The 11945-nt window shown below is 33.5% G+C and overlaps 1 pseudogene; it reads right to left on the bottom strand.

Annotated features, from left to right (window-relative positions):
* Positions 1 to 2983: 2983 nt before the first annotated feature.
* Positions 2984 to 5030, bottom strand: LOC111632419 (annotated as a pseudogene).
* Positions 5031 to 11945: the final 6915 nt, after the last annotated feature.

Raw genomic sequence — 11945 nt, 5'->3', positions numbered from 1 at the left:
CGTTTTGTTTCTAGGCGAAACCCGAGACCGATCCAGGTCAGGAAAAGGTCGGAGAGGTGATGACGGCCTTTTAACGTTCGCTCTCGTATTTTACTCTGTTATGGCCCTTTTCTCTGTCATCTTTGAACCTAAACGGTCCACCAGATGTTCTTGTGGCCATTTATCCCCTACCACGTTCTTACTTAACAGATGTCCCTTTTGTTCTTAGACTCCCCTTTCTCCCGCTTGCTTCGACCCGATATTTGTTCGCGCGCATCTCGACAAAGCTCACTCTCTCTGTCGACATTCCCCCCCTGTTATTTATCGTCGCGTCGCGTTTGTTTTACAATTCGAGAAAGTTTTCGTCTCATCTGGGTTCTGTCACTAACACATCCCCTCAACCCGATTCGATCTTCGAAACTCCGACTTAAAAGTCTCGTAATTATTCATATTTCCGACTCGCTTTTCACGACCCTCACAGAAATATTGATCCGTAATTTTCCAACCTTTCTCACTTCTTTTTTTTTTTTTGGCCTTTCTCTCCTTTCCCCGAATTTTGGGCTATAGTCCTTTGAGTCACTACTCCAGGTTTATTTAGTATTCCTTCCTCATTCACACACTACAAATATTTGAAAATACTTCCTTTCTATTAAAAAATAAAACATGTATAAAGGTTTACGGCTTTGTGAAACTTCTTTTTTGAGGTTTATGCCGTAGAAATAAATAAATAATTTAAAAATTTGTCAGTTTTGTTTACATGTTTATTGGGCCGCATTGGAACTTGCCTTGGGCCGCGGGTTGGACACTCCTGCAGTAGAGCATCGATTATCCGACCCCCGATTAACCGTCACATCAGTTAACCGACCATTCTAGTCGGCAAATTTCAAATGTCCGCTAGTGATGTGGCACTACAATATTTGGCTATGTCTTGGCTACTTTAATATTATTTTTGTTAAATTTTTGCGTGTTTTAGCTGGCAACACGGCTTGACCATTAAAGGGCGGCCAGTATTTAAACGAGACTTAATTTTCTAATTATGAGTGGTTGTTTGTTTTGTGAGCAATAAAATAATTTTAAAATAATTTTTAACGATATGATAGCAACGATTATTATTATTTTTTAAAATTTGTTAGGCTTAACATCGATGAAAATTCAATGCGAAGTTGGTTAATAGCGATATACTAACTAATATACTAATTACATGGGATATACTAATATACTATACTAATAATGTATTTTTTTCGGTTATCCGATTTTTCAGTTATCCGACCAACCTGAGTCCCCAATTGAGTCAGATAATCGATGCTCTACTGTATGTTGTCTGTAATAACAAGCTGATATGTTTGTAATAACCTACTAAACAATCCGCTAGATATTTTATCACGATTTATTAAGGCTAACTAATAATCAGATACAAATAATTTTGCTATAGGTAGACAGTTAAGTCCCCATCCTCTAGTTCATCCTTTCTCAAAGAGGGCGATAATGTCCCCTTGTGGGCGATGGAAGCTTTCAGAAGGCAGTAGAAGGCTCGGTGATTAAATATGAGTTTTATTTCTTCTCATTGAAACATTCTTTGATCTCAGAAATAGGATATAGGTGACCCATATCCTATTTCTGAGATCAAAAAATGTTTCAATGAGAAGAAATATATCTATCCTATCTATCCTAGCCATATAATAATGCATATAAATATATATAATAATGCATAGAAATATATCTATCCTATCTATCCTATCCATATAATAATGCACGTTTAAACATTCTATTTGCAATAACTGTTTTTAAGATATGCAACAGATGGTAATGTAAAAAGGTACGTTAAAAAATATGAAAATATGGGGGCACTAGAATTTTTTAAACTCAAAGTAGGTGGTGGTCGAAATAAATTTGAGAACCTGTGCTCTATAGTCTATTTATTATAACTTGGCACCTACTGTAAACAAAGATTTTGTCGTATTAATCAGCCGGAGATTTTCATTGGTCAAATCACAATCGGAAGTGGCTCGACACGTGATGACCAGCTAAGCCCCTTTCTCTGCACATATTAAAGTAGGTCAGAGTTGTCACAACAATTTAAAAATTACCGAGATAATACAGTACTTAGAAATTATTGCCTACTTTAACATCTTTACATAGCCGTTTAAATTATTTCCATCATTTAAATACACAGTAGTTTGTCAAAAATTATTATTAAGTAAATATTATTAAGACTTACAGAAAACATATTTATAATTTTGTAATTGAACATACTTCAGAATTTTTATCTACAAAACTATTTTATTAAATAAATATTAAAAAAAACAAAAAATTCTGCAATCCTTAAAATAATACGCAAACCTCTACCTCTAAAGGAAAATGTTACTGTAATGTATGAATTTATCTATGTGATATTTATATAATTAAATTTTTAAATAATTATAGTGTGAACTTACCTTATTAATCATCTGTATCAAAAGATAGTTGCTCAAAGTAATCATTTATATCGCTTTCGTCACTATATGTGTTAGATTGAATAATTAGTTTTTCTACAACAGTTTCCGAAATCTCATCAAGTTCCCACATTCATTGTTGTTCTTTTTCTATATATTCGATGCATTTTAAAACTCCATTGTTCTTCAGTTATTTGTTTAATAGCTTTATTCATTAAAATTCGTACATCTGACAGTTTGAATGTTGTGTTGTGACGTGCGATGTTGTGACCTTTCATATCTGCCCATATCAATTCAATAGGATTTAAATTACAATGATACGGAAGTAAATGTAACACATCAATATCCATTTCTTTGGCCACTTCGTCAATAATATATTTATTGTAGTCGACCCCCCTATAACACTGTTGATTTTTCCGTTTTATATGAATTCCATGTTGTACGAGTCACTTAGATTTTACAAATACGTGAGCCGTTTACAGCCCGGCACACGTATTTGTAAAATCTAAATGACTCGTACAACATGGAATTCATATAAAATGGAAAAATCAACAGTGTTATAGGGGGGGGTCGACTGGTATTTATGTTTTATTTTTTTAACAATATCCAAAAGTTCTATTTTCAACAAAATATGACCTACTTGAACCTATAACCGGTGCATACAGTGTATAATCTTCCAAAAGGAATGTTTTCATAATTAATTTATTTTAATTAAAGAACCAAGAGTTCCGCATAGGTATACACACTCAAACATGCGCTTCTGGCTAAGCGTGCGTTGATAGATTTTGGTTAGAACGTGCGTTTTGCAGGCGTCAGCTGCGCGCTTTGAGATACATGTGCTGCCATGTTGTTGAACATTCGATCGTGCGCTTTCGGGTAGAGTAGACACACATTGGCCGAAATGGAGAATGATCATTTCGATACTGATCTATTTATTGATGAAATCTAAAAGAGACCAGCCATCGTCAAATGATTTTATAGATATTCTAAAAGAATTAAAAACTTGGGTTCATATTGTCTTAGTTTTGGATACAACGTCACAAACATTCCATGCGTTAGTCTACCTCGTAATATTGGGTGCACCCAAAATTATCTTTGCCTCTGCCATCGTCTTTTATATAGGATGATGGAGGAGGCACACACAAGCAATTACTTTCATGCCCATTTCCAAACTGAGGCAGTGCGAACGGCCGTCGAACACCGAGCTAAACGCGCGGTGTGTACACTGCTAACGCGTGTTTAACGCAATGCAAAACACCTAATGTGTACAAAGCAAGTTCGAGCACTTTCAAAGAAATCACGTGACAGAATACGCAAACGAACCAAACAATTCAAACTCACCAACGTTTGGATTTGTTCAAATTTTTCATATTCATGTTCAATCCAGATGATTTACTCGAAGAAGAACCCAGAAGGGTTAGAACGCGCGTTACCGAAGCACGCGTTTGAAAACGCCTAATGTGTACACAGCCTAACGATCAATGTCCAAACACAAGAGAAAGTTATGTCAAAATGCATAACATACATGAGAGTGAGATAAATAATTAATAATGATCTCACATGTTCCCCAGTAATTTTTTAATTATTCTTTACCACGTAATAATATAATATAATGCTATCACTCCGTATGCAATAAGTTCTACCATGCCATGGAAAGGCAAATCTTGTCTCTTGTATTAATGCGTGAGGATGTGTCATACGCCTTAAAAATTGGTTAGAGGAGATGGAAATTTTTAAGGCGTATGTCACATCCTCATGCATCTTCTCAATTTTAGCTGAGTAATATGGAGAATTGACCATGACAACAACAGCATTACTTTCTAATTTTGATATTTTTTCAAATCATTTTTTGAAATTATTGCTATCCATTTCTTTGTGGTAATCTTTTGTTGACTTTGATTCAAATTCATACAGACCACCATTCAGAAAACCTGTATTGCTGCCTATATGAACAACAACTATTCGTTTCCCCTTTCCAGAAGGATTTTTCAATCCAGTAGATCGTCCAGACATAAAAGCTTCGCGACATGACGTAATTGAATAGTCCTTCCAGACTTTATTCTTGGTATGGCCCGAATTAATCTATGTTTCGTCCAAATAGTAAATCTTACGGCCTAAAGAATGCATTTCTCTTATTTTTTGTAGATATTGTCTTCGCCATAAAATGATATCGTCTCTTTCAATTAATCTACTATTTCTGTTTCGGTTCATATATTTAAAATTAAGTAATTTTAACAAATTATAGATCGTATAGATCGAGTAAAGTCTGGTAAATCTGGATCATCATTAACAGCCTGTAATATCTTATCTACAGTAGGTAATTCATTTAAAAAAATAAAAATTGTGTACTTTACCTCTAATGGCACATTTTGTGAATTCGTCATATTTGTCAACAAGTTGAGTATGCTTACGGGTTTTCGAAGGAGTTATTACTTTACCATTAATAAAATATTGTTTACGAATTCTGTAAATGCTCCGTTCTGATATCCCTGTGATTGTCTTTGCTACCATTTTCACTATATCCTGCACGCAGACTTCTGGATTTGTTTCAGTTAAAGAATTAAACAAATTTAATACTATTTGTTCATCCGAGCTCCTCAGCGATTTTCCTTGCCATATTTATATTCAAGTTTGCCATTTTTTTAATTCAACAACACAGTTTGAAATAATGATAGTTATTGTAATGAATGGAAAAAGAAACAAACATTATAGTGCACATGATCGGAAAAAGTTTATTTCTAATGATTCAGAATGTGCAAATATTCATTAAAATAACAACTTGACAAATATGAAATAATTACATTTATAATCATTGCTAAGTGACTAGTATTTCATTAATGATTTTATAAATAACAAAGAACTATTTTCTGAGGACGAATGAGATGCAATGCGATTTTTAATTGATGGACGTGGGTTTAAACCAATAAACAAAAGAAGGTGTGTCTCAGTTTGTTTACAGTAGGTGCCAAGTTACGATAAATAGACTATAGTTCAGTGGTAGTCAACCTGGTACTAGTGGGCGATTTGAGCTTTCATAGTGGTCAGTAGGAGTTGTATGATGCCAAAGCTACTTTCCCTTATCACCGCGCATCTGTGACTCACTGGCGGAACACATTGTACTGTAACAGCAACCATCACTCGAGTTGAGCTTGTTTCGTGGTGGAGTCGAATTGCCAGATTTAGATACTTTTTTCAGTTTGACGTAAAATAAAATAAAATAAAATAACAATTTGACGCACTGGCAAAAAAAGTTTGTGTATTATAAACATCTGAAAAATATAAATAAAAAGATAAATTTAACTACATATTTTAGTAAACCGCCACTCAAAAATTAGGATTACTTTGCAGTTGCACTAAATTAACTTACTGTGGAACCGGTGGGCGATTAGAAAATTTTACTACCAAAATTTTTGTACAAAAGTGGGCGGTAGGTATAAGAAGGTTAACTATCCCTGTTCTAGTTCGATTTAAAAAATCCAGTGGATCATTTAGTTGTCAACAATGCCATTTGCTAAACGATAAACAAGGTGTCCTTCTAGAAACAATGTAAACCGGAATGATGACGCAAGATGTAGACGAACAACCAGTATCTGGTTAGACACACGAACATGCACTTAGAATTTTATTACATGGAATCGATAAACGCCATTTATTGACCACCAGATTGCCAAAATGACAAATCCTTTGGAAATTCGGTCCCAGTCATGGTTGACTCAAAGTTTTGGAAATGAACTGACCAAATAGATTGGGTTAAGTCTGTCCATTTTAATAATGAACATTATAAAAATGATAAGCAAAACTTCTGAAAACTAATATATTTCCTTCTGTATTATCTTATAAATCGATGAATGAACGGTTCAGGGTTCAGTAATTACACACCAACCAAATGCCGAAATTCTACCGGGCTAGTTTAAGGCTAATTACTAAATGAATTACGTAACCAATTTGGCTCTAGAGGTAAGCGTTCGGCGCCATCTCGTATTAACATTAATAATTATAAATTAATTAANATTTAAATATTATATTTGAATTTAGAAGTTATTTGATAATTATTTTTTAATATTTTTTAAAACCATTTTTCTCTAAAGAGACGAGCTTTCTAAATAAAGCCATTTCCAGTAAGTTCGATGAACTTGTCATATTCAAGAAACTACCGGCTACGGTTGAGTTGCTGCATGCTGCATGAAAGCCCAGTGTCAGTGACCATTCAAAGCAGTTCAATTTCTATTCATAAAAATTCACATTATGGATGACTAAATTATCATAAATGTATGAAAAGAAAGAGTTGTTTTGATTGCTTAAAATTCAACTCGTATAAAGAGAATTCATTGCTATACAAAAAATACGTTTTTAATTTGCACTTGATTTAGACAATTATTTTAGCCTGTCACTTTATATTAATTAAATTTTACTATATTTTATTTTGAGAAAAGTGAATGAAACAACCTTTGACAAATTAAAATTATTAATATTATATAAAATTAAAAAAAAAATTACTTTGTAAACATTAACATAAAATAATATTAAATCGTAGATTCCAGAAAAGATTTGAATGCAGCTTAATTTGTTGAAAAATTAACGAAATACGAGCAACAGGGCCGGATTAACCCACTTTGGGGCCCTATACATTTTCTTCTTACCGGCCCCACCTCCCACATAAGAACACATTTTCTTTAGATTTTAGAATTCACAATAACCATATAAAAAGCAATATATTTTTGTTCATTTGTTTATTATATACAGTTGTCCAACAGAAAAGTAAACTATCTTATTTAGAAATCTTTTCAAAATAGACAGTTTGACCGGGCCCTAGACATTTGTCTCATTTGTCTATGCGACGATCCGGCCCTGACAAGCAAAGTATGCTAGACATATAAATTTATGGATGTATGGCAAAGTTCAAAAATAGTTTTAAAAAAATATAGCACAATCGATAACTATTCAGGCGTCATGTCAACAATTTCAGCGGCAATAAACACTATTGTCAACTGTCAAGTCAATACTCCATTCAAGAACACAGACAACTGTTTGTTATTGTAGATCAGAATCTAATAACAAAATAAGAACTTTAAATAACAAATTGGAGCATAATAACTTATCATACAACAAATATCTTTTTAGAGATTTAGATAGAAGCTTGTGGAACTGCTGTAGTGAAGATTTTAAAAACTAAAAAAGAGCAAATATATAATGCTTTGCACAATTTTTTCATTTAACAAAAACGCATTTTTACAATTTGTTTTATAAAAAAAAATACAAAATATTAAAAACTTTTACGAATAAATGTACTCTTGTAATCCTTTGTCGTCCTTTTCACAATCACAGGAACATGATCCATATTAGTGGAGTTGACCTTTACAGACTACTTTCCCGCCTGTATTTGTGTAAGTCGGGTAAAATTTTATGGAAGATATCCGAAGTCACGGAACTTCTACGGATAAGATACACTTACAGCAAATAGGTGTCCCTATGCTCAGTCTAATGGCAGGGCTACTGTGCAAATTAGTGGTAAGGGACTAAAAAACGGGTTATAATTAAAGTTATGGATAATATAGTGCTATATAGATGATAAAACGATGATGTGCAGATAGTGTAGAGTAATAAATCCAAAATAGAAAATTCACCAATTCACCTCAAAGATGAAGAACAACCAATATGACCTCAAAATTGAGATAGACCAAGAAAGCAATTTTACAATACATTTCCTAAACGTAGATATAGCACTAGAAAATTAGGAAATAACACCTACTCTCCTAGATGTGTAGCAGGCTCGACGACAGTTTAATGTAGGCGTTGCAACGCACATATTAAACCGTCGTACGGCCCGCTACACATCCCGAAGCTCGCCAACGACCTTTTCTCCTATAAAATGTATGCCTAACGGCTGTAATTGCTAGAGTGCATACCCATTGCAAGGACATCAAAGATACTTTGAAAAAACTGCAGGATTAAAGAAATGCCTAACGTGAGTGGATACTCATGAACAATTACAGACAAGCTTAAATTAGCATTTCAGAACAAAACCACAGGTTCAGTATACCTGATTGCAGCAGAAAACGCAGCATTTACATTACATTATATACAAGTATCTTGATAAAACGCACAGACAAAAATTGTAAGACATACAACTGCTTACAGGCATAACCCTAATATGTGTACGGTACATTACTATATTATATACAATGCATACAATATAATATATACTACATTACATGCATCATACGTTATGCAAATTCATCATTATTATTCAATGAATCAAATGCTTTCCTTTGAATGGGTGCTGTTGACAATCCCACCTTTGCCGCACATCCGAACATAACTTCGTAAGATCTCTTTATACCATAGTGGAAAGCTCGCTTTTTCACGAACTGAATAAATCTTAAACTGTTACTCCATGATGTAGATTGATTGCCTTGCAAACAGGTTGTCAAAATATGTTCTGTCTTGGTTGGCCCTCTCTACTCTTTCTTGACTCTGACTGTATCTTAGTTTCACGTGCACAATTTTAAGTTCTGGCCAAATTATTTTCAAGTCTTCTGTGAGCTTATTGCAAAATTCGCAGCTATTATCAGACTGGAGGATGCAGAATGCACCCCAGAAGCAGAAATATATCAAGTAAGTGTGTACCAACTTCTTCGTCCTTCTTTGTTTAAACGGGCTTTAAAATAACAAACTTAGTCAAATGATATTAGTACACTAAAATAAACTTGTAGTTTACATCAAATTAAGACTGAAAATCTATCAGATCTACCTGACATCTTGAATTCATATGTGAAAATACTATTGGCTTTACACCACCTTTCTTCCCCATATTTCTTTTTTGGTGGAAAGGCTCACAAACGAGTAATATTTTTATAACGATTCAGTTCTTTTATCATCCGATCTCTGCCACCATGTCCAATATAATTATCTTTCATACAGAATATCAAACAGATCATTATTTGAACAGTAAAATATTACCTCTGTTTCTGTAACTTTAAGAGGAACTATTAACTTCTCTATTCCCTGAACTTCCAAAACATCGTAATGTTGAAGTAACCAGTAATCTCTAGGTGTTTTTCTTGTCAGTCACTCCAGCTGTCTTCACTTCTCGTATAAATCGTAATAACTTTTCACGAGTTAGCAAAGAACTATTTTCTTTTACATAACGCTCACTTAGTAAGGATTCGAACCCCGCTTTCATCACCTTTTTCTTATCCATTTCACAAAAAAAAAAATTATACAAAACATAATTTTAAAAAAATGTAAGTACAAAAATTTTACAATTGTCTGAGCAATGAGCAAAACAAGAAAGAAAGACGGTAAACTGATAACTTTACTAAACACCCCGAAACCGGATACATAAAAGAAATGTTTCTTCCAGAATGTTCTAAATTATTTAATAAATTATTATACAGTAGTACCTCATGATACGAAATTAATCCGTTCCGAAACTGAGATAGTATCAGGTCAGTCCATAAGTTCATGCGTACAGTATTTTTATCTACAAAAAAAGCAACAAAAAATTTTAATTAAATTTTATTTCAATCTATAATGTATTCACCATTATTTTGTACAATTTCTTGTCATCTTGATGGTAGCTTTTTAATCCCGTCTTTGTAAAATCATTTCGGTTTTGAATCAAAATATTCAGAAATAGTCTTTTTTACATTGTTCTCATCCTCAAAAGTTTTCCCTTTTAAAAAATTCTGCAAACTCCGAAAAAGATGATAATCACTGGGAGCAATATCTGGCAAATATGGTGGATGAGGTAAAATTTCCCAGTTGAAGCTTTTGAGTTGAGCAGATGACGTTGTTGTCAGTTAGCTATTGACAGTTCATGTGGTATCCATTTTCCTAGCTTTGAAACTTTTCCGATTTGTTGTAATGTCTATGAACAGTTCCATGGGATGAATTTAAACGTTCCGCAATTTCATCAACTGTTAAAGATGGTTCTGCTTCAACTAGTGCAGAGAGAGCATCATCATCAAAGTCAACAGGTCTTCCAAAGTCATGGTTCTGCTTCAACTAGTGCAGAGAGAGCATCATCATCAAAGTCAACAGGTCTTCCAGTACGAGTCTTATCCTCCACACTAAAATCATTATTTCTAAATCTTTCAAACCACTTCTGCGTAGTCCTTACACTAATTACAGTTTGATTATGAACAGTATTTAATTTTTTGGCTGCATTTGCAGCATTCTCATCACTTAAAAATAGAAACTATAAAACATGTCTCTTATATTCATCTGTTACTTCCATTTTAACGAAAATAAACAACTGAAATGTTCCCAATTCTGAACAGTATTATATGAATGAGATCCAATTTAACACTTCAGTGTAAAAAGTATCACATTAGACTGGCATTTTTAACAGCAAAACAAGATTTTTCTCAAGGTCATAAAATACGCATGAACTTATGGACTGACCTGATATCATGAAAATGTCGTAAGGTGAATCATTTTTCCCCATATGATTACAGGTAAAACCAAATAATCCGTTCAAACACGAAAAATACACAAATTAATGCTAAGTAGTAAAGCGGAAAAAAACTTTAGTAAGGAAAACACTAAAAAATGCGTTTTGTAGTTGTATATGTATAAATAACCATAATAAAATAATAATTGATTTTAAAAAATGTAGTTTTATTTGCATCTTACCTTTGAGGATAGACGACGGTGAAGGTGTAAACTGGTGGCGGAGAAGCGGGATAAGGGAAATGATACTAAAACTTAACTTGCATAACATAATGTAACAATAACTTAAAAATAACTTAACGCTAATTTTTTAACTTTTCTGTTTTATATATTTTTTTAATTTTTTATTCACTGCTTTTTGCTTTCTTTCCTTTACTTCCACCAGCACTTTCACTGGATAGAGGTCGCTTGGTAAAATACAGTTGACCCCCATAACACTGTTGATAATTCCGTTTTATATGAATTCCATGTTGTACGAGTCACTTAGATTTTACAAATACGTGTGCTGGGCTGTGAACGGCTCACGTATTTGTAAAATCTAAGTGACTCGTACAACATGAATTCATATAAAACGGAATTATCAACAGTGTTATGGGGGGTCGACTGTATCTATCGAAAGAGGTTTGGCTTTGCCTACTTTTTAAAATGTTTCTAAAACAACTTAGGCAAATGTCATTACTCTGAGCAGCAAAACAGCCAGTATGAACCTTTTCGGGATGTTTCTTTTCAATAAAATCAGTCACTTTCTGATAATGCCTCAAGATTTCCTTTATCGAGAGATCCTTCCACGATGAAGCAAACACGCGGACTGAGACCAACGAACAGAAGTGAGAAAAAAAATGGCGCTGCGAACTAATGTAATTTCGTATGGTGAGTTTTTGTTCGTATCGTGGAGCAAAAATTCGAATTTCATGTCGTATCCTGAAAATTTCGTATGCTGGAGCGTTCGTATCCTGAGGTACAGTACCTGTACTACTGTAATTATTAATTTAGATAAGAGATGGCGCTTAACATCTACCTCTAGTACCAAATTACTTAGTACCTAATCATTAATATTAAATAGTGATGTGCCGGATATCC

This window comes from Centruroides sculpturatus, unplaced genomic scaffold (genome assembly GCF_000671375.1).
Source record: "Centruroides sculpturatus isolate CEXI.00-Female unplaced genomic scaffold, Cexi_2.0 scaffold803, whole genome shotgun sequence".
Lineage (NCBI taxonomy): Eukaryota > Metazoa > Arthropoda > Arachnida > Scorpiones > Buthidae > Centruroides > Centruroides sculpturatus.
This window is presented reverse-complemented; position numbering and strand designations above follow the sequence as displayed.